Source organism: Prionailurus viverrinus, chromosome A2 (assembly GCF_022837055.1).
Source record: "Prionailurus viverrinus isolate Anna chromosome A2, UM_Priviv_1.0, whole genome shotgun sequence".
Lineage (NCBI taxonomy): Eukaryota > Metazoa > Chordata > Mammalia > Carnivora > Felidae > Prionailurus > Prionailurus viverrinus.
The window spans coordinates 42,210,092-42,230,433 of record NC_062562.1 but is presented as its reverse complement, the minus strand read 5'-3'; the positions used below and the strand labels follow the sequence as shown (position 1 = coordinate 42,230,433).

The following is a 20,342-nucleotide window of genomic DNA, read 5'->3' as shown; positions in this document are numbered from 1 at the left end:
CGTTAAGGCAACAGAAACATTTCAAGTATGCAGCAAGCACGCCAGACCAAATGAAGTATGCTTTTCTCTGTGAGACACACGCATATACACACACATTCCCACTTGCTTATATCCCTGCTAATCAAACAGAACATGTGATATATCCTCTGAGACCTGCACATAATACCAGCAATGGATCACAAAATTGGAGCACAGCAGAAAAATTCTGGTTATCGTTAAAGAGTTTTCATGTCTTTGTTTTTCCTTTTTTGCTTCCCTATCTGCCACGCCCACTTAATTCAAGTAAACTATCACCGTAGGGTGGTAAAAAGTTCTTTGTAAATACCACCTTGGTTCTCCAAGTTTTAATGTCGGCTACTTCGCACGATGGAAATTGTTTCCAAAATGTGTTCTATAGCTGTTTCTCAGGAGCTTCCAGGAGATAGAGAGCACAGGGTGAAGGGCGATTGGTCTAAGTATAACAACATTCTAAAATTGCTTCCTCTTGCAGTATCAAAACCTGTCAGAGCCCTTGGAGTTTCTACTGACCATTCCATACAGGTCCCAGCCCACACTTGGTGTATGTGTGCCCTGCTCTGGGTCATCCTGAGCTCCATCATGTAGACAGCAGTTCTTAACTCAGAGTCTACTGCACAAAGGCTCAGGGGTGCAAACCAGACCTTTTCTCTCTCTACTTCACCCTGTTACCTTGATTTGGCAACCCCTTGTAGCATAGGGGAGGTCTGTGCACCTTGGGTCTTCTCTTTACCTACCCACACACTCCTCCTCTGGTATGGTGGGTTCTGAACCTCCAAGCAAGAAGTCTGGCAAGGGAAAGTAAGGTAGGCTTCCTTTTCAACTTTTGTCTCTCCTCTCTTTAGTCTAGTGAAGAGAACAGAGAAAAGTGTAAATGGAAAATGACATAATAAAATGGGAGTATAAACTGGAAGATGAAATATAATATGACATAATATAATAAAGTATAATAGTCTTATCCATCTTTGTTTGGGGAAAGGGTCATAAATTTTTACCTGCATTTGGCTTTTCTTGCATTCTTATTCTCCTTGCCATCTGGTCCTAATTTCCAAGAGACATTCACGTACACCTTCCAGACCATGTAGATAAGCAGGTTAGTGGATACAGAAAGCACTCGGAGGGCTTTTTCAAAATGCTGATTTCTTCTATTTGCCACCCCTTTCTCCTTTCATTATCCAGCAAATCTAGGCTGCAGTCTTGAGAGCTGCATTAAAAAATACTCTTGGTGATTCTGATATACATACCCAATGATGGAATCACAATTTGAGAATACTTATACTAAGAAACAAAAAAAGTCAGAAAAGAGAAAGATTAAAAAAGACAGATTTCAAAGACTTCATAACATTTCTGTGAAAAATGGTCTTCATAATAGTTACAGAGCTTTATAAGAAAAGCAGAAACATCTTATAAAAGAAAACACTATGGGTGAGAAACACTTGTGAGTTACTATGTATAACTGAGCATTCATATAAAAGACACTGAATTGTAGAACTGGAGGAAACCTAGGAGAATGTATTCCAGCCAGTGATGAATCCAGGTTTTGCAAATCTGGGAATGCATACCATTTGGGAGGACTCTCTTAAGAAAAAGTATTTAAAAACATGAATATAAAAATACTCAGGTAATGCAGGGTCTTGCAAGTGACCTGCACGAGAGTCCCTGAAGCTTAAACTTCATAAGCTTTACAATAAATTCCTATGTGATTTCAACCATCTTTTATGAGGATGGGGAACAGAGGTCCAAAAAGCTAAAAAGCCTGGCCATGTTCTCACACACTGAGTCAGAGGTAGGATTGCAAATAACCTCTAGGTCTCCTGACTCCTCAAACCATACTCATATATTTATATATTCAATATTGAGTTTTATATACATGATTTCTTTTTCAACTTTCATACAAAGAATGATGTGAACACCCACAGGGCATCCTTTGAAGTGGAAAGGAAATGCTTTAAAGTAGCCATCTCTTACTGCTGAATATTAAAAAGCAATTGGCTGTTAAAAATCCATAGGCGAAGCAACAGCTTTTGGTCCATTCTGAAGTCTTTTAATTATTTGCAGTGTGAAGCATCAGTTTTGTGCAACACCATCACACCACCTGGCCCTTCATACTTTAATTAATAGCAGCTAAAATTTCATTTAAATTGGGAGAGTTTAAATGTATTACTTTAACTGTGTTTAGTGAAGGTAGTTTAATGGTTTCTGTGATAGTTTGAGTTCTCTATTAGAACTTATTCTTTCAGGCATGGTAACAGAAAAGCTATAAAATCTCCAAAATATGTAAGAACGTTTTAAGGATCAAATAATCTAGATGACAAACAACAAACCATGCTGAAAATTAGATGCATTTTAGAATTGGCTTTCTAACATGCAATTATTTATTTTACTATTTATGGGTAATGCTGTTCAACAAATTAAAATCAAAATGGTGTATGGGAAGAATTAATCCAATACATTACTCACTTAGGAATCGACAGAAAATGAGTATTATGAGAACAAAAATAAAAAATATGCATAGTGTTTTTTATAAATCAACTCATTTATTTTTATAACACCTTTTAGAAATGAAAAATCTCCCAGAATAAAAGCCAAACACACCATAACAGATGTAATTTATGGAAAAATAAAACTCTAAAAGCCTTACTGGGACTTCAGTTCCTAGGGATACAGAAATGTTTTATTTTTGAAAGTCATTTTGAAAGAATAATATAATCTCAACGAAATACAAATTATAGGTTCAAATGACCAAAATTAGGGGGAAAAGGGGACAGTTCCCTGAAAAGTAAGCCCACCATTAATCTGTGTTATTTGGCCTCAATTTTTTCCACACCTCAAACTAATCCTATGTTATCCTGAGTTCCCATATAATGATCAAATCTTTTGCTTTAAAGGTTCATATAGACATGTCAGACAAAGGACTATGTAAGTTTAAGGACACTTCATTCAAACCAATAAGGAAAAAAAAAAACCTGTTTTTAAAAGTGGGCAAATGATATGAACAGGTAATTCATAGAAAATGAAGCACAAATAACCAATAAGTACGTTAAATGGGTTCGGACCTCACAATTAAGATAATCTCAAAGAAAAGGGGGCCCACTTTTTCATTTCTTTAAATGTGGTAAAATACATACAACAACATTTCACCACCTTAACAGTTAAGTGTACAGTTCAGCAGTACTAAGAATATGTGCATTGTTGTGCAACCATCACCACCATCCACCTCCAGAACTCATCTTATAAAACTCAACATCTCTATCTATGAAACAATAAATCCTCGCCCCCCACCACCACCACCACAACCTCTAGCCCCTGACCACCACTGTTCTTCTCTCTGTAAGTTTGACTGCAATAAACATTTCATAGAAGTCAAATCATACAGTACTTGCCTTTTTGTGACTTATTTCACTTAACATAATGTCCTCAAAGTTTATCCATGTTGTAGCGTGTGTCAGAGAAAGAGAGAGGGAGAGAGAGAATCCCAAGCAGCCTCCCGTGCTGTCAGCATAGAGCCCCACAGAGGGCTTGATACCATAAACCATGAAATCACGACCTGAGCCGAAATCAAGAGTAGGTCACTTACCCAACCGAACCACCCAGGCACCCCATTCATAGTATTCTTATAATCCTTTTTATTTCTATAAAATCAGTAGTAATGTTCACCCTCTTATTTTTTATTTTAGTAATCTGAGACTTCTCTCTCTCTCTCTCTCTCTCTCTCTCTCTCCCTAATCCATCTAGCTATGGGTTTGTCAATTTTGTTGCCCTTTTCAAAGATCCAACTTTTGGTTTTTTTGATATTTTCTCTTATTCTTACATTCTCTATTTTATTTATCTCTGCTCTAATCTTTATTATTTCTTTTCTTCTGCTAATTTTGGGCTGACTTTCTACTTTTATTTCTAGTTCCTTGAATTGTAAAGCTGGTTGTTGATTTGAAATCTCTTCTTTTTTAATGAAAACATTTATAGTTATCAATTCCTTCCTTAGCATTCCTTTGTTCTGTCCCCTAACATTTGAAATGCCATGTTTTTATTTTCATTCATACCTAAGGATTTTATTACCCTTGTAGTTTCCCCTTGGATCCACTGGATTTAAGTTTTTTTAACGTTTATTTATTTTTGAGAGAGAGAGACAGAGTGCAAGCAGGGGATGGGGCAGAGAGAGAGGGAGACACAGAATCTGAAGCAGCTCCAGGCTCTGAACCATCAGCACAGAGCCCAATGCAGAGCTCAAACCCATAAACCATGAGATCATGACATGAGCTGAAGTTGGACCTTTAACTGACTGAGCCACCCAGGCATCCTGGATCCACTGGATTTTGAATAGCATTGTTCAATTTCCACAAAAATGTAAATGTTCTGGTTTTCTTTTGGCTACTGATTCCTAACTTCATCTGATTTTTGTCACAGAATATGCTACTTTGTATTGCATCTATCTTTTAAAATTTATTGAAACTTAATTTGTGACATAACATACAGTCTATCATGAAAAATAACCTATGTGAACTTGAAAAAGATGTATCCTCTTAGTGGGTAGAGTGTTCTATAAATGTCTATAAGATCTACTTAGATTACTTTATTGTTCAAGTCCTTCATTTCTTTACTTATATCCTGTCTGGTTGTTCTGTCCATTATACAGAGTGGCATACTGGAGGCTCCAACTATTATTATGGAATTGTCTATTCCTTCCTTCCTTTGATTCTGTCAACTTTTACTTTATATATTTTGGTGATCCATTATTGGGTACATAAATGTTCATAACTATTATATCTGCTTCCTCTATTGAACCTTTGCTAATATATAATGCCCTTTGTCTCTTGTAAGCAGTTTTTATTTTTAAAAGACTGTTCACTATTCTGCAACATTTTTCCTTTCTGTTCCCCAGACTCAATGATGTTTATTACCTTATCTTCAAGTTTGATTATTTATTCTTCTGCCTGCTAAAAACTGTCTTTGAATCCCTCTAGCAAATTTTTAATTTCAATTAATTGTACTTTTCAGCTCCATAATTTTTCTCTTCTTTCTAGATTTCCTCTCTCTTTACTGATATTTCCAGTTTGTCTATATATCATTTCCTTGACTTTTTTCTATGTCTTCCCTTAGTTCTTTGAGCTTCTTTACAACAATTGTTTTAAAATTTTGTTTAGTAGTCCTGCTATTAGGTGTTTTTCTTTTGAACAATACATAATTTCCTATTTCTTTGTACGCCTTCTTATTTTGTGTTGAATACTGGATATTTGAATCTTAAAATGTAACTACAGGAGTCACATTCTTCCTCTTCCCCATGATTTGTTTGTTTTGTTTTGATTTGATTTTTATAGACTGCTATCTGCCAAGGAACAGCCTAAGGCATAAACTTGAGATATACTCATGTCTCCTGCTCTGCCTTTCCCTGTGCATGCACAACAACTTTCTAATTTTTACTATATATGCTTCTGTATGTCCTAGCCTTTAATGTCCAACTCCCAAAAGAAAGAAAAGAGAAAAATGAAGGGGTGGGAAGAAATGGCTCTTTAAATCCCCAGAAGTCATTTCGTCTGAAAGGGTATGGTCTTGCAACAATGCAGAGAGGTGCAACAATGACTGCCCATCTCTTTGTCTACAGCTTTGGGATCATAAGTAGCAATCAGCATTCAGAATACATATCCCCAATATTTGGACCAAAGTGTCTTTTTTGCCCAACATGGCTCCCATAAGTAAGACATAAGCTTCTCTTGGAATGCATGCATAGCTACCTGCCACAAAACTGTAGGACTGGGGTAGGTAGCTGTTAATATGCTAAGAGCTGAAATGTGACCAAAATCTTTCTTTTTTTAACCTATCAAATTACTAAGTTGGCAAGGGTGAGTATTTTTTTATAAATGCTAATTGAGATAATATTTATGTCTCTGTGTGTGGGAACACAAATTGAGACAAATTTCTAGGAATTAAAATGACACTATTTAACAAAATTTTCCACATACTCATTAACTCAGCTTGACATTACCCTGCAGGTAAAGTATTACATAAGTACTCAAAGATATATTTGCGAGTATTTTTTTTTCCAATGGAAACAACCTATAAGCTCCTCACCAAGGGAAAAATAATTGATGGGAAGAAATATGATGTACATGTTACATCAAAAATAAAATAAAATGTTAACAGTTACCTTTAAAAGGGGGATTATGGTAGGAGAAGTTTTATTCACTAGTTTATCTTTTTAATATAGGTTGATTTTTTAAAACTCCTTTTCCTTTGCTCTCATTTTTCAATATTCACTAAATTTCCATGGTGGTAAAATTATGAGCTATATTTTCCTGTGGGAGAAAAATCTGTATCTCCCTAGCTATCTATCTCTAGAAGCAAATAACTGTTTCCAGGGTGGTACTGTTTATTCCAAGCACCATGCTATTTGTAGCAGTGGTGTTCAGTGATGCATCAATTCCTTCTAACAGACATATAACTTTAAAAACAAGAGTGAAAGTTATGTTTGATAAACAGTGAGTCAATATCAGGTATGTCTGATAAACAGGGAGTCCATATCAGACTTACAGTACAAGTAAGAGGTGAGATGCTTGGATTCAGAGTAAAGGAAAATAATTCAAATCCCATAAAAAGATAAATTTAATATTTCTTCTGGATCCTACCCTATATGTGGCCTACTGAACATACAGAAAATATTGCTACATTAGATTTCACATAGAAGAGTGGAAGACTATATACTTTTTGGCATCTGCTGTCTTATCCTTGTTCTTCTATTTACTAAATATTTAAATTTTATGTACCAGATCCTCAGTTTTTTAAGCCTCTGTACCTTGTATGAAAATTTGAGACTAATAACATACTGTAATTATGTTGGTGATTTGTGCCATGTAAAAACCACAACAAAATGTTTTGGCATATCACAATAAGCATTTACTTCTCAAATTTCTAAGTCACTTAGCTAATGTAGTTGAGGCTCAGCTGAGAACTCTGCTCTAGGCTGGGCCTTAGGTGACTCAACTCTGCTTCATTTGACTCATCCTTCACATGGGATCAGAGAATCCATAGGAATGTCTTCTCACGGCTGACACAGAAATGAACAAAGTAAACAGAAGCATTCAAAGGCCTTTTGAGGCCCAAGCTTAGAACTGGCACACAGGCACTTCCACTGAATACCAGTGGCCAAAGCAAATGACATGTGGGAGGCAAATATACTCTTTATTTATACGAATAACTTTAAAGTTACATTACAAAGGAAATGTATACAAAGCTATGAAAAAGATAAGCCATTAAAGCCATCAATCTACCTCAATAATTGAGCTTAATACAGGTGAAGGTTCTAATTTATATTTAATGGTCAAAAATTACCACAGATTCTTGATTTCAGATAATGGAGTATGGCTCATTTTTTTTAAGCAAAAGGAGTACAGTAAAGATACCAAAATCTCAAAGAATTGAGCTTTAGAAAAGGGTTTTAAAAAATCAGTTTGATTAAGTAGGAAGGAAATGAGGCCTAGAATTATAGAGTATAGATAGCAAGAAGTATACCCTAAGGTCATGATGCAAGAACACTCTAAAGTTAGCAGAAGGAAGGAAATAGTAATAATTGGTGCAGGAGTATAAAAAAAATAGAGAATTAAAAACAAACACAAATCAAGAAAACTCAGAGTTGTTTTTTTAATATCAACAAAATTGACAAATCTTTAGCTAGAATTAAAGAGAAAAGATTAAAATAAACAAAGTAAGAAATCAAAGGGGAGATATCACAACTCATGACACAGAAATAAAAAAGATTACAAGAAACTACAATAAACACTTAAATGACAACAAATTAGATGATCTAAAAAAAAATGGGTACATTTCTAGAAACATATAATATACCAAGAAAGATACATAAAGAAACAAAACTGAACAGATATATAACTATTAAGGAGACTGGATCAGTTGGCAGCGAATTCCATCAAACATTCAAAGAATTAATGTCAATCCTCAAAATCTTCTAGCATGTTGAAGAGTAGCCAAGATGACTCAGCTCACTTTATCATGCCAATATTACTTTAATACCAATGCCAGATAAAGACACTACAAGCAAATAAAACTTCAGACAAATATTCCTTATAAACACTGATACAAAAATCCTCAACACAATATAAGCCAACTCAATTCGTAGCAAATTAAAGGGTTATGTGGATCATGATCAATTTCAATTTATTCCTGAGATGCAAAATGGTTCAACATATTAAAATCAATCAATGTATTACCCTGTAGTAACAGAACAAAAGAATAAAATTCTATGGTCGTATCAACATATATAAAAAGCATTTGACAATATTCAGCATGCTTTTATGATTAAAAAAAAACTCAATGAAGTAGGAATAGTAGGTGGAAGAAACTACCTCAAAATAGTAATGGCCAAATATAAGTGAACATTACACACAATAGGGAAAACCTGATTTTTTTTTAAGATAAGGAACAATAAAAAAAAAAAGCCACTCATAGCACTTCTATTCAACCTAGTAGTCAAAGAAAGTCCTAGCCAGAGAAATTGGGCAACAGAAGGAAACAAAAGTTATCCAAAATAGAATGGAAGAAGTAAAATTATCTCTTTTTCTACAAGACATAATCTTGTGCATATAACACCCAAAGATTCAACAATGGCAACAACAATGAAACTGTTAGAAATGAGAAATGAATTCAGCAAAATAGTGGGATAGAAAATCAACATACATAAGTCAGTTGCACTTCTGGACACTAACAACAAACGATCTGACAAGGAAATTAAAAAAAAAAACAATCACATTTACAATGGAATCACAAAAAATAAGACACTTAGCAATACACCTAACCAAAGTAACAAGACTAGAACACAGAAAACTATAAAGCATTACTAAAAAAATGAAATAATATGCAAATAAGTGAAAAGATATTCCATGTTCTTTCCATGAATTGCAAAACGTGATATTGTTAAAAACATTCATGCTATCCAAAGCAATTTACTGATTCAATGCAATCCTTATCAATACCTCAGAGGTATTTTTCATAGAAATATTAAACCCTTCCTAATATTCATATACAACTACAAAGGACTCCAGATAGCCAAAGCAATCTTGAGATATAAGACATAGATAGAAGCCTCATGTGTCTTGATTTCAAAACAAACAGAGCTACAGTGATAAAAACAATGGAGTACTGGCACAAAGGCAGACACAGACCAATAGAACAGCATATAGACCCTGGAAATAAACCCACCCGTACACAGTCAAATGATCTTTGACAAGGGTGCCAACAATACACAATGGGGAAAGGAAAGTCGTGCAAACAGTGTTGGCAAAACTGGAATATCCACATGCAAAAGAATGAAGTTGGATCCTTACCTTACACCATAAAAAATCAAATCAAAGTGTATTAAAGACTTAAAAATAATACGTATAACTGTAAAACTCTTAGATGAAAACAGAGAGGAAAAGCTTCATGGATACTGGTCTCGAAAAGGATTTCTTTTAGGTGACACAAAAAGTACAAGCAACAAAAGCCAAAACAGACAAGTGGAACTCCATCAAACCAGAAAGCTTCTGCACAGCAAAGGAAACAATCAAAGAGTGAAAAGGTAACCTGCAGAATAGGAAAACCACACATCTTATATAAAGAACTCCTACAACTCAACAACAAAAAAATGAATGCTCCAATTTAAAAATTGGCAGGAGACTGTAACAGATTTTTTTTTCCAAAGAAGTCATCCAAATGGCCAACAGATATATGAAAAGATGACCAATATCACTAATCATCAGGGAGATGCAAATCTAAGTCACAATAAGATATCACATCATATCCATTAAGATGACCATTATTAAATAAATACCAAAATAACAAGCACTGGTAAGGATGTGGACATATTGGAACTCTTGTACACTGTTATCGAGAACATAAAATGGGGCCGTCAGTGTGAAGAATAGCATGGAGGTTCCTCCAAAAATTTAAAATAGAACTATCAGATGATATAGCAATCCTATTTCTCAGTGTTTGTCCAAAAATATTGAAGCTAGGATCTCAAAGAGGTATCTGCACTTCCACGTTCATTGCAGCATTGTTCACAAGAGCCAAGAGGACTAATAGATTTAAAAGTTTTATGTACACACACAAATATATACACATATACACACACATACACACATATATATATGTGGTGGAATATTTTTCAGTTACAAAAAGAAGGAACTCTTGTCATATGTTACAACATGGATGAATCTTGAAGACATGCTAAGTGAAAAAAGCCAGTCACAAAAAAACAAATACTACAAGAGTCCATTTATATAAGGTCTTTCAAGTAGTCAAAATCATCAAATCAGTGAGGAGAATGATGTGTGTCAGGGGCTAGAGGAGGGGAAAATAGGGAGTTTCTCTTCATTGATTATAAAGATTCAGTCACGCAAGAGGAAAAAGTTCTAGACATCCAGTGTACAACATTATGCTTAAAGCTAACAATACAAAATTGTACATTTAAAAATTTGTTTTGAGAGTAGATTTCATACTATATGTCTGTTAAACACAAATTTTTAAAAGAAAATCAAAAGAGAAAGTTCTTTTTGTGGTCTGAGTTTTACACAAAAGACATTTTTATTATATTCCAAGTTGAAGTTGACTGAAAATCAAAGTAAAGCAGGAGAAAAGGATGTGAAAACCCAATAGTCTTTTTGTTAATATTGGTTTAGGTTAATATACCCCAGAGATCTCCCAATCATTTTTCTGTTCCTCTTTTTTTTTTTTTTTTTACTAAAGCTTTTCTCTAAATTTCCCAAGCACCATACACAAGAAATTCAATTTGGGGACTTACTAAAATAAAACTTAAATGGAAAACAAATTATTTCAGGGAATGTTGAACCATTTGTAATTAGAACACATTAACTTCTCATAGTGTGTTTATGTACACATGTGTGCATGAAGATGTCCTAAGTGTGTGAAAAGCAACTGAACATCCTTCTAAAGGAGAAAATGAAATTCATTACCAATAGAGCATTCTAATTTTGGGTGTGAACAAGAAATAAGATGGCTTCATAAATATAAAGGTTCAGAATAAAAAAGTTAGTATTTGTGCAGAAACCTGAACCCTACTTCGAATGGAATCAGAAATTATAGACATAGACATAACAAAATGGAGAAATGAGTACTTGAAGGGCATTACTCATTCTACAGTTCCATTGTCTATGGCAACAGACTCCCTCCTGAGTCTGGGTATAATTCCTTAATTCTAGAACTTCATAGCTAATGAAAAATCAAACATTCAAGACATATACTTAACTTACCTATTAGAAATTAAACTTTATATAAATCTCTCCCAATAATTGATACAGTACTTTACTAACCCACTGTCTAGAATTACCTGGTACAACCAGTTCCCCATCAAATTATCAGTGAGCTTTTATGCATTCGAGCTTTGTTGAGAGGGATACGGAAATTTATAATTCTATTTTAAAACTTTCAAACTTTTTTTAATATGAAATTTATTGTCAAATTGGTTTCCATACAATACCCAGTGCTCATCCCAACAGACTCCCTCCTCAATGCCCATCACCCACTTTCCCTCCCTCTCACCCCCCCATCAACCCTCAGTTTATCCTCAGTTTTTAAGAGTCTCTTATAGTTTGGCTCTCTCCCTCTCTAACTTTTTTTTTCCTTCCCCTCCCCCATGGTCTTCTGTTAAGTTTCTCAGGATCCACATAAGAGTGAAAACATATGGTATCTGTCTTTCTCTGTATGACTTATTTCACTTAGCATAACACTCTCCAGTTCCATCCACATAATATAATTTTAGTATCAAAAAATCTTGACCATTTCAGGTTAGAACAGACATGGTGAAGCCCTATAAGTTCTGAAGCCACAAGACAAATGAACTAAAACTTTGAATAATGCATTGTTTTACTGAGTTGAGAGTGTTTGAACCAATGAGAACTTTCGCAATCTACAGTGAAGCTGAGGGTATAAGGAAACGTTGTTTGTACTGGCCAGTAAAGATACTATAAGCTAGAATATTTCTTTCTGAGGAGACTCAGATTTTCTGTCATTACCACATTCCTCCTGGAAGAAATATTTTAGGATTATTAACACTTCAGAGCATGTGACTCCATGGTCATATAGGGGACCTCGGCCTTAGCTGATAAGACCAAAATGGGCACCTGATCTCAAGACACCTTTCCAGAGATTGGTAACAACACCATCTCTATGGTGACTAACAGACCCAGTAAAATCTTCCCTCTGTAGGAGCCTGAGCTGACAGGAAAGCAGTAAAAACCATGAGACAAGTAACCGTTATCAGTGAGTAGAAGTCAACAGTGTAGTAGCAATTATGAGATAGAATGCAGAGCATAGAAAAAGTCAATAGTAGCACACAAACATGTTCAAAGTAAAGCAGAGAGTGTAGCAGGGTTAACACAATTATAATGGGGAGAAACGAATACCTGTATCATGAGGCAATGCTAAAAGTGGTAGTTAGTTACCACAGGTGCTAACAGAAACTTCTTTCTGAACCAGAAGGATAGCATTCTGTTCCTCTCTGAAACCCTACTCTAGCTGCTGTGGCTCATTCCTGTCTTCCTTTACCTCCTTACCTGTCTATACAAGACACCTCCATTTGACAGGAATAAAGCAAGAATTGCTCTTTAATTCCTTGTGATTAGGAACGGCATGAAGAATGCATTAATTACTATTTTGACTAATTTCAACCAGTCAATAGTAATCATAGATATCCTGACACAGACTAATTAGGAAAACTGGTCAAAACTATTACTAAAATTGAATCTGTGCTATATTCTAACTCTTCTCTTTTTTCACCTATTTCTAATTTTGAAAGCAGGGTAGCACACAGAGGAGTTGTAATGAAGAGAAAAGAGGGGTTGGCAAAGAGGAAGGGTAATAGATAGGCAACAAGTCTCATAAATGATTTTTATAGGTATAGTTGGAAATTGACATTTATTCATACCATGGTTTACATCTAGAAATAAGAATGTATGTACTGAATTTTTCACAGCTACTCCACTCTAGATAGAAATGGCTGGTGGACCATGACCCAGCCAGCTGGCCATGGAGTCATGTCTTCAAGAGGTTTGTAGATGCTCCTCACAAAGATCTGCTACTCCTTTAGATCACATGCTGTGAAATGGTGACCTACTAGGTAGAATCAGTTGGAGAAATGTTTGACTTTGTTTGCCAGCACACGGTGCTGGCAGGCATATTTAAATAAAATGAATTCATTTCCATTTAAGAAAATTTTACCAAACTATCGAATTTCCATATTTATTTGAAAAATATTATCTGGCAATACTTCACTATTAATAATTGGTTAAGGATGAGGTGTAGCTATCCTTTTGGATGCGGCAAAAGCTCCCCTATTTGTCATAATCTCTGCCACTTTACGATGACCCCCCTCATATTGAGGTAGACTATCAGGTATTATTTATCGTTATATTTATGTACTTGTTTAATCTATGGATTGAGAGGAAAATAAAATAGTCTTGAGTCTATGACTCTACTAAATATAAGAAAGCCAAAGACTGAGAAAGCTATGAATTTACAAAAACAGGAAGGAATAGATCTTGGAAAAGGAAAATATTTGTTTGAGATTTACATGCAAACAATATGTGTCCAGATGAAAAGAGCACAGCTTAATACTGCATAAGAAAACATTTCAGACCATCTTCTCTTTAGGCACTTAGATTTTCCACATTGGTCCTAGAGAGAGAATGCTTTAGGGTTAAATGAAATCATGTATTTTTCCAGCAGTCCTTTACTAAGTAGCTGTTAGCTCGTCAAAGTTGTACAGAGGGTTTTGGAGGAAACAAAAGAGTTTTGCTATGACATTTACCCACAAAGAACTAATAATATATTCAGGAATATAAAATTAAAATATAAAAGTGAAATATGTTCTAAACTTAATGTTAATTAAAACCAACAGTTTTCCTTTATCAAGTAAGAACTAGGTTGGAAGGCCACTTATATGCCTTATACTCCATTCATCATTCAATTTTTATAAAGGGGGCATTTTTAATTTTAAAAATGAAGAGTTTAGGGCCAGAGGTAAAATGACTTGCCAAATTACAAAAGTATTATTTAACGTTAGGAGCTGAAATTTGCACAAGTTCTATTTGAATCCATATCCTATACTGTATCCAATATACCATGTTTTCTATACTTAAAATGTATTTTCCTGGCAAAATTTATCCATTGATATTTATATCATTTGATATCACATGAATTTCTGGCCTCTCATCAAGATGGAATATATTAGGAAATGAGATGAAATGTTAGAATTAAATTGGTTTGAGACTTCCAAATTCCCATTGCTATGGAAATCATTTTGTACAATGCAAATATTTTAACTGGCTAACACTCAAGGTTTTTTAGATTAAATTCTTTGCTTTCTCTCTCCATAGAGTATTAGTTATTTACCTTTGTATTGTTCATTCATGGCAAGTCTCTTAATATCCATGGTGATGTATCTTTAAATAACTGGTCTTAGTAAATGAAAGCACAATTATAACAAGGAAAATTTCTTCTCATAAAACACACACACACACAGACACACACAAATGACTAAAATTCTCATTTAAACTTCTATTACAGTATTATTAAAGAAGTTCTTTGCATCATTTTTAGGTCTGATATTATCTTGTTGCTTAGTTTCTTAACACCTTCTCTCCTTAAAAAGAGTCTTAATTCATTTACTTTAGAAATTCCATTTTATATTTGCAAGGCATCATTTGTAATAACTTGAGAAATTCTTCACCAAAGCTAATAGTCATTAATAGATTCTTTGCTACTAAGAGAAAAAACCGGAATTCATTTTTCCACAATCAGAAATATTATTTAGTGAATACTTATCATAAAGGTACACCTGACTTATTCTATTATAAATAATTTCCCTATTTTGCAGATGAGGGACTTAATGATTTAAGTTAATTAGCCAAATATTCGCAACTAACAAGTGATGTCATCTGGATTCACACTCAGATTTGAGTTCCTCAAGTCCAATCTACTATAACACACTACCTCCTATCCCAATGACTAAACAATGCGAATGAGTCACAAATGAATAAACAATCCATAATTTTGATTGGGTGCTTAGGTGAATGAGTAAGAAAAGTTATTTAGTGCCCCATTCACCACTCACCAACCTAGATCTGGGAGTGCTCTGGGGAACCATATGTGTTCAGAAATCCAGGGAAGAAATCCAGAAAAATACTTTAGCAAAACATGAATTGGGAGTTAATACCATCTTAAAATGCATTTAATTTATATAATTCCTGTCAATGCTGGAATCCACCGCAGCCTAATCAGGCCTTACATTATTCCTGAGTGAGAGTTTTTGGCTCTGAGAGGGCAAATGTGATTCAAAATCCAGTGACCAAACCATGAGCTAGGGACACATTCATGGGCATGTAGCCTATGCAGTCACCCAGGTCCAAACTTAAAAGGTTCTTGTACTTGGTTTAATCCTCTATTATTGTTGTCTTGAAGTCATTAAGATTTTTTTTTAACACAAGGACTCACATTTTCATTTTATACCGGGTCCCACAAAATATGTATTAAGTCCTGCCATGAGCCCTGGGATAGTGCTGAATGTATCCAGAAGTAGTACTTTTTGCTTTTTTGTACAAAGGTATGGGCTAACGCCTATCTATAATTGGAAGGTAAAAAAATATGAGGAGCATCTACCAGAAATAAAAAAGGATATAGTCAAAAGCAATGAGCTGCTTTTGGAAAACAGATACTGACAGATGCAAAGTCATCACGATAGCCATTTATAGGCAATCTAGGCCCCACCAAAGTTACTGAAATAAATGTTAACTTAGGTCCTTAAATGATCCACACTAATTTACACGTAATCTTTCCCCATTCCCATTGCCTACTGCTTACTATATTACTAACTAGCTGCTTGAAATGTCCAATTTATTTTGCTTTAGAGGACCTAGGGCTAAGTGGAAAAGCAGATTCTTATCTACCATAATATATAATTTGATTGTGAGAGCAAAGTGGACAAGGGTCTCTAAACTGCAGTAATATACTTGTTAGAAGATAAACTGAGGCATATTTGAAATGTTATGAGTTTATTTGAGCAAAAATTGATCCTGAATCAGAAAGCATCGAATTTAGTAGACAGAAAGAAGATCTGAGGAGACGCACAAAATCAAAGACTTTTACAGGAAGAGGAAGTGGGAACAAGGAGCTTATATGAGGCAAAAAGTAGGTTCATTATTTCAAGTTACTTTCCTTAGCAGATAGCAGGGGCCTCTCAGGTAGACGATCTAACTAGTGCTGATGGTTAAAGATCTAGTACAAGTTCATTTGATAAAGAAATGTAGTTATATCTGTGCCATATAATAATTTAGGATAATAGCTGGACAGTGAGAGGAATGACAAATTTCTGGTAATGTCAATTTCTGAAATACATGTATTGTAACATATAACCACACACATACAGCCTAAAATGGTTTATCATCACTTATTTCCCACATAATTTAACATACCAAATAAGCCTAATGAGTTTATCATGTCTCCTTCACAAGGTGAGAGACAAATCATTTGAGATTTTCCAGAGACCCTGTGGGAAATCTCAAAATTAGTTTGAGGTCAAAAAACTCCTTTTAAAATTTGATTTTGAGAAAATGTCAAAAGGTTTGAACGTGTGATTAAATAAGATCACAGATCACTATGAAATAAGAGCCAATTATATATTTAACCGAAATGACCACAGAAGATTTTAAAGGCAAATATGGGAGATTACAGAATTCTGAACAAAATTTAGCTCCTTTAATATTAAGACTAGGTTTTCGTAAATAATCAAAGACCTGACATAATCAAATAAACAAAGACAACATGAAGCACACCAAACAATTTTGGTTAAGACACAAAAATCTTTGCTAAAAGGTAAAGCAAAGAAAACAACAAAATCACGTAAATAGGCCAAGAGAACTGCCCTTTCAAGAAAAAGAAAATCAAATTCCAATTTTGCACCAGCGTTCTTCGGATATTAAAATTAATTCTTTAAAAACTCAAATAAATCCATTCCTATATTAGCCAGCTTGACCACACATAAAATTCTTTCCCAAGATTCCTTTTGCACAAAACTTCTATGACTTTTTTATATCCATTCAGATTTTGTCCATTTTTTTTCCTCTTTCCCATTCTAGAACAACAATCATTGTACTTTTCTTGCCTTCTTTTCATACACATTTGATTCCTTTCACCCTTATTATTTCTAAGTAGTTTTAATTACATAAACTTATTAGAATGCATAACCCTTAGAATTCTTAATTCCTAGTGAAAACTAAGAAGCAAGCAATTGTGGACTACTTCCTTAGCATTCTGTGGACTGCCAAATTTATAAATACATTTCATAATTTTCACAAGTATATTGTTCCTCACAGTATATTTTTCAATGTAGCACAAAACATGTTTACTACTAGGTACACATATCTTTAGTTCCTCTGTAAAAGGAAGCCCAAAGTAGATAAATCTGCATTTAGTAATTAAAGTTTCAGTTGTTGTGTTTTTTTTGGAAAATCTAAAAAATACTTTTTCAAGTTTATTTATTTATTTTGAGAGTGAGCACGAGCAGGGGAGGAGTAGAGAGAAAGGGAGAGAAAGGATATCCCAAGCAGGCTTCAGTGCTGTCAGTGCGGGGCCTGAAGCTCCATCTCAGTGAAATCATGACCTAAGCCAATATCAAGATTCAATGCTTAACTGCCTGAGCCACCCAGGCACCCCAGAAATGAGCTAGATAGTCAACGCATATGTATGATTTAACTTATCTCTGTTTAGGTTTCAAGTTACCAAAAATCCTGGAAAGTATTTTTTAAGTAGACATGCCATAAAACATCATTAAAGTTGAAAAGCTCATTTATACTTTTATCTTACAACTATTTACTTGTTCTTAACAATTACACTAAGATTAATCATGAAAATTTCATGAGACATTAAAGAACTAACCATCATATGAAGTTTGCTTTATTTGCTGACAAATTCTGTAGCAGAGATAACATAAGCTTATTTGGATTTTAGTAAAACTAGGTAGAATAAAAGTATTATATTTAATACCGATAATTCTAAAGACATGCCTATTTTAATTAAGCCAGCGGGCGGGGGGGGGGGGGGTAGGAATTAAGCCAGTGAATTTAAACTAGCTTTTATGTACCTAAGATTATCCTAGATGATAGAAACTAATCAAACACACCAAGGATGACCATTCCCCAAGTCCTGACTTAGAATATCTGCAAGTCTTTTGAGATAAATAAGGGAGGTCTTAGGTTTGGATTTAAAAAAAAAAAAAAAAGTAGATGGGCTCTGAACTGTTTCCAAGCCACATTTCTATTCTTGTAGAGACTAGATTTTGTAGTCGCTTTTCATCCAAAGAATCAAATTGCAACCTGAATGATATCAAGAGGTTGCGCACACATGCAACTATATTATCCTCAGGTTTCTTCTTATGTCAGGAAGATCTTCAACTTAAATGGAAATCAAAAGAAGGCTAAGTTCTAGATTTATAGCTATGTGTCTTTGTAATGTAAAATTGGTAAATCCTTCCACAGAGGCTTCAGGCTGTTCTTTCCCTATGGGTACATAGTTTCCTTTTAGCTTAGGGGAGAGGGCCTTTAAGATAATTTCCTATCAGGCTTTCAATTTGACCAACTTCTGACCACAGAACTACTTAAAAAAAAAAAATCATTTCAAATCCCTTGTCAGGTTTTATCTACAACAAGCAGTAAATATTCCTGGCAGTATTGAACAACCCCTTGGATACAATCCTCTGGTGATCCAGAGCCACTTCCCAAAATAATGGACTTCAACAATTCCATCCTCCCCAGAGCTGGCAACAGTTGGTAGGATCTTAGCCACAAAAGGAGTATTACTACCACATTTCTGTCCAGCCACATCTGGGGGCCCCCAACCTGAGAATTTAATCTGCACACGCAAGAATCCACATGCCGCAGTCAGGCAGAAAGCTAAGTCACGTTCTTGGGACACAAAACAAGAGAAACAAGAAGGCAACAGCCACCCCTGTAAAGGAAAGTATTGACAACCAATGCATACCCAAAAGCAAATTCACAAGTCGCAATTCCAAGATCTAAATGTCACAATTTTTTTTTCTTGCCACTCTGGAAGGAAGGGAAAGCATGAAACTGTACCTCTCTCTCTTAACCGGGCAACACCAAGATCTGGGATAGCTGAATTTGATTTAGACACCCTTTGCCAGTTTCTGCAAGTTTTCCCAGGATCCTGTCTGCAGAATCTGGAGAACGTGGAATGTCCAGGTGGCTCTCAAAATGGTCACCAAAAGCTGTAAAGGGGGAAAAAAAATAATTTTCACTCTGTGCATTATAGTGAGTGCTTGGCTGAGACCCCTTTTTCTCTAGAGCACCTCATAAACGGATAAATTCATCTGGATTAAAAATTCTCAGCTGTGGCCCCTGTAATTCAAAATTATCTTTGGTAGGGTTAATCTACTTGTTAGGCATTAAAAATCAAATTTTGCTCACCTGAGGCCTCGCACTAGACCCAGTCCAGCTGAAGTCAGGCCCAGTCAGGTTGGATCTGGTCTCGTTTCTAAATCATAACGAATCCCCTCCGAACAACTCCGGTTTCCAAGTCAGACCAGCCAGCCCCACGCGCGCTGTGGTTTCTGAACTGGATCTAGTTCCAGCCCAGACCCAGTCCGGCCAGCACCAATTCCGGTTTCTACGTGGAACCTAATCTCACCTCTCACCCGGCCTGGTTTCCAAGTTGGACCCAATCAGAAAACCGGACGCGGTCCGGCCAGCGCCGAGTCTGGTTTCTAAGTGGGATCCAGTCCAACGCTAGACCCTGCCTGGTTTCTAAGCTGTTCCCAGGCCAGCCGCACCGAGTTCAACCACAGATCCAGTTCCGTTTCTGAGTCTGACCCAGTCCGGCTGCAGATGCCGCCCAGATTCTAGTTCTTACCCAGCCCAGCCAGAGAGAATCCTGGTTTCTCGGACCCAGCGTGACCCTGGACCAAGGTCACAACCCTGAAGCCGGTTTAGTTTCTAAGCGAGGCCCAGTTTAACCCTGGATTCGTTCCAGTTTCTAAGTGCTACCTGGTCCAGTTCCACACCGTCTGGTGCCTAAGTAGAACTTAAGTGCTTCACCAGCCCATTTCGAAATCAGACCCCATCCCTCTCAGACCTAGTCCAGCCTCACCCAGTCCAGTTTCTAAGTGGGACTACCCAGTCCAACTCTGGCTATGTTCCAGACCAGCCCAGAAAAAGAAATCCTCAAAATCTGAAAGCTCATAATGCAAAGACTGCAGGCTTGGATCCCCAGAGGGACTTAAGCACCATTTTGAGAAGAAGGGAGAAAGCAGCAAG

The 20,342-nt window shown here is 35.6% G+C and overlaps 1 long non-coding RNA gene across 1 annotated transcript; it reads right to left on the bottom strand.

Annotated features, from left to right (window-relative positions):
* Positions 1-772: 772 nt before the first annotated feature.
* Positions 773-19,291, bottom strand: LOC125161226 (uncharacterized). The gene is made up of 3 exons (XR_007150508.1): positions 19,146-19,291; positions 1,011-1,219; positions 773-861 (listed from the first exon to the last, which is right to left on the bottom strand). It is a non-coding gene; the product is annotated as an uncharacterized LOC125161226 (long non-coding RNA).
* Between the last annotated feature and the right edge of the window lie 1,051 nt (positions 19,292-20,342).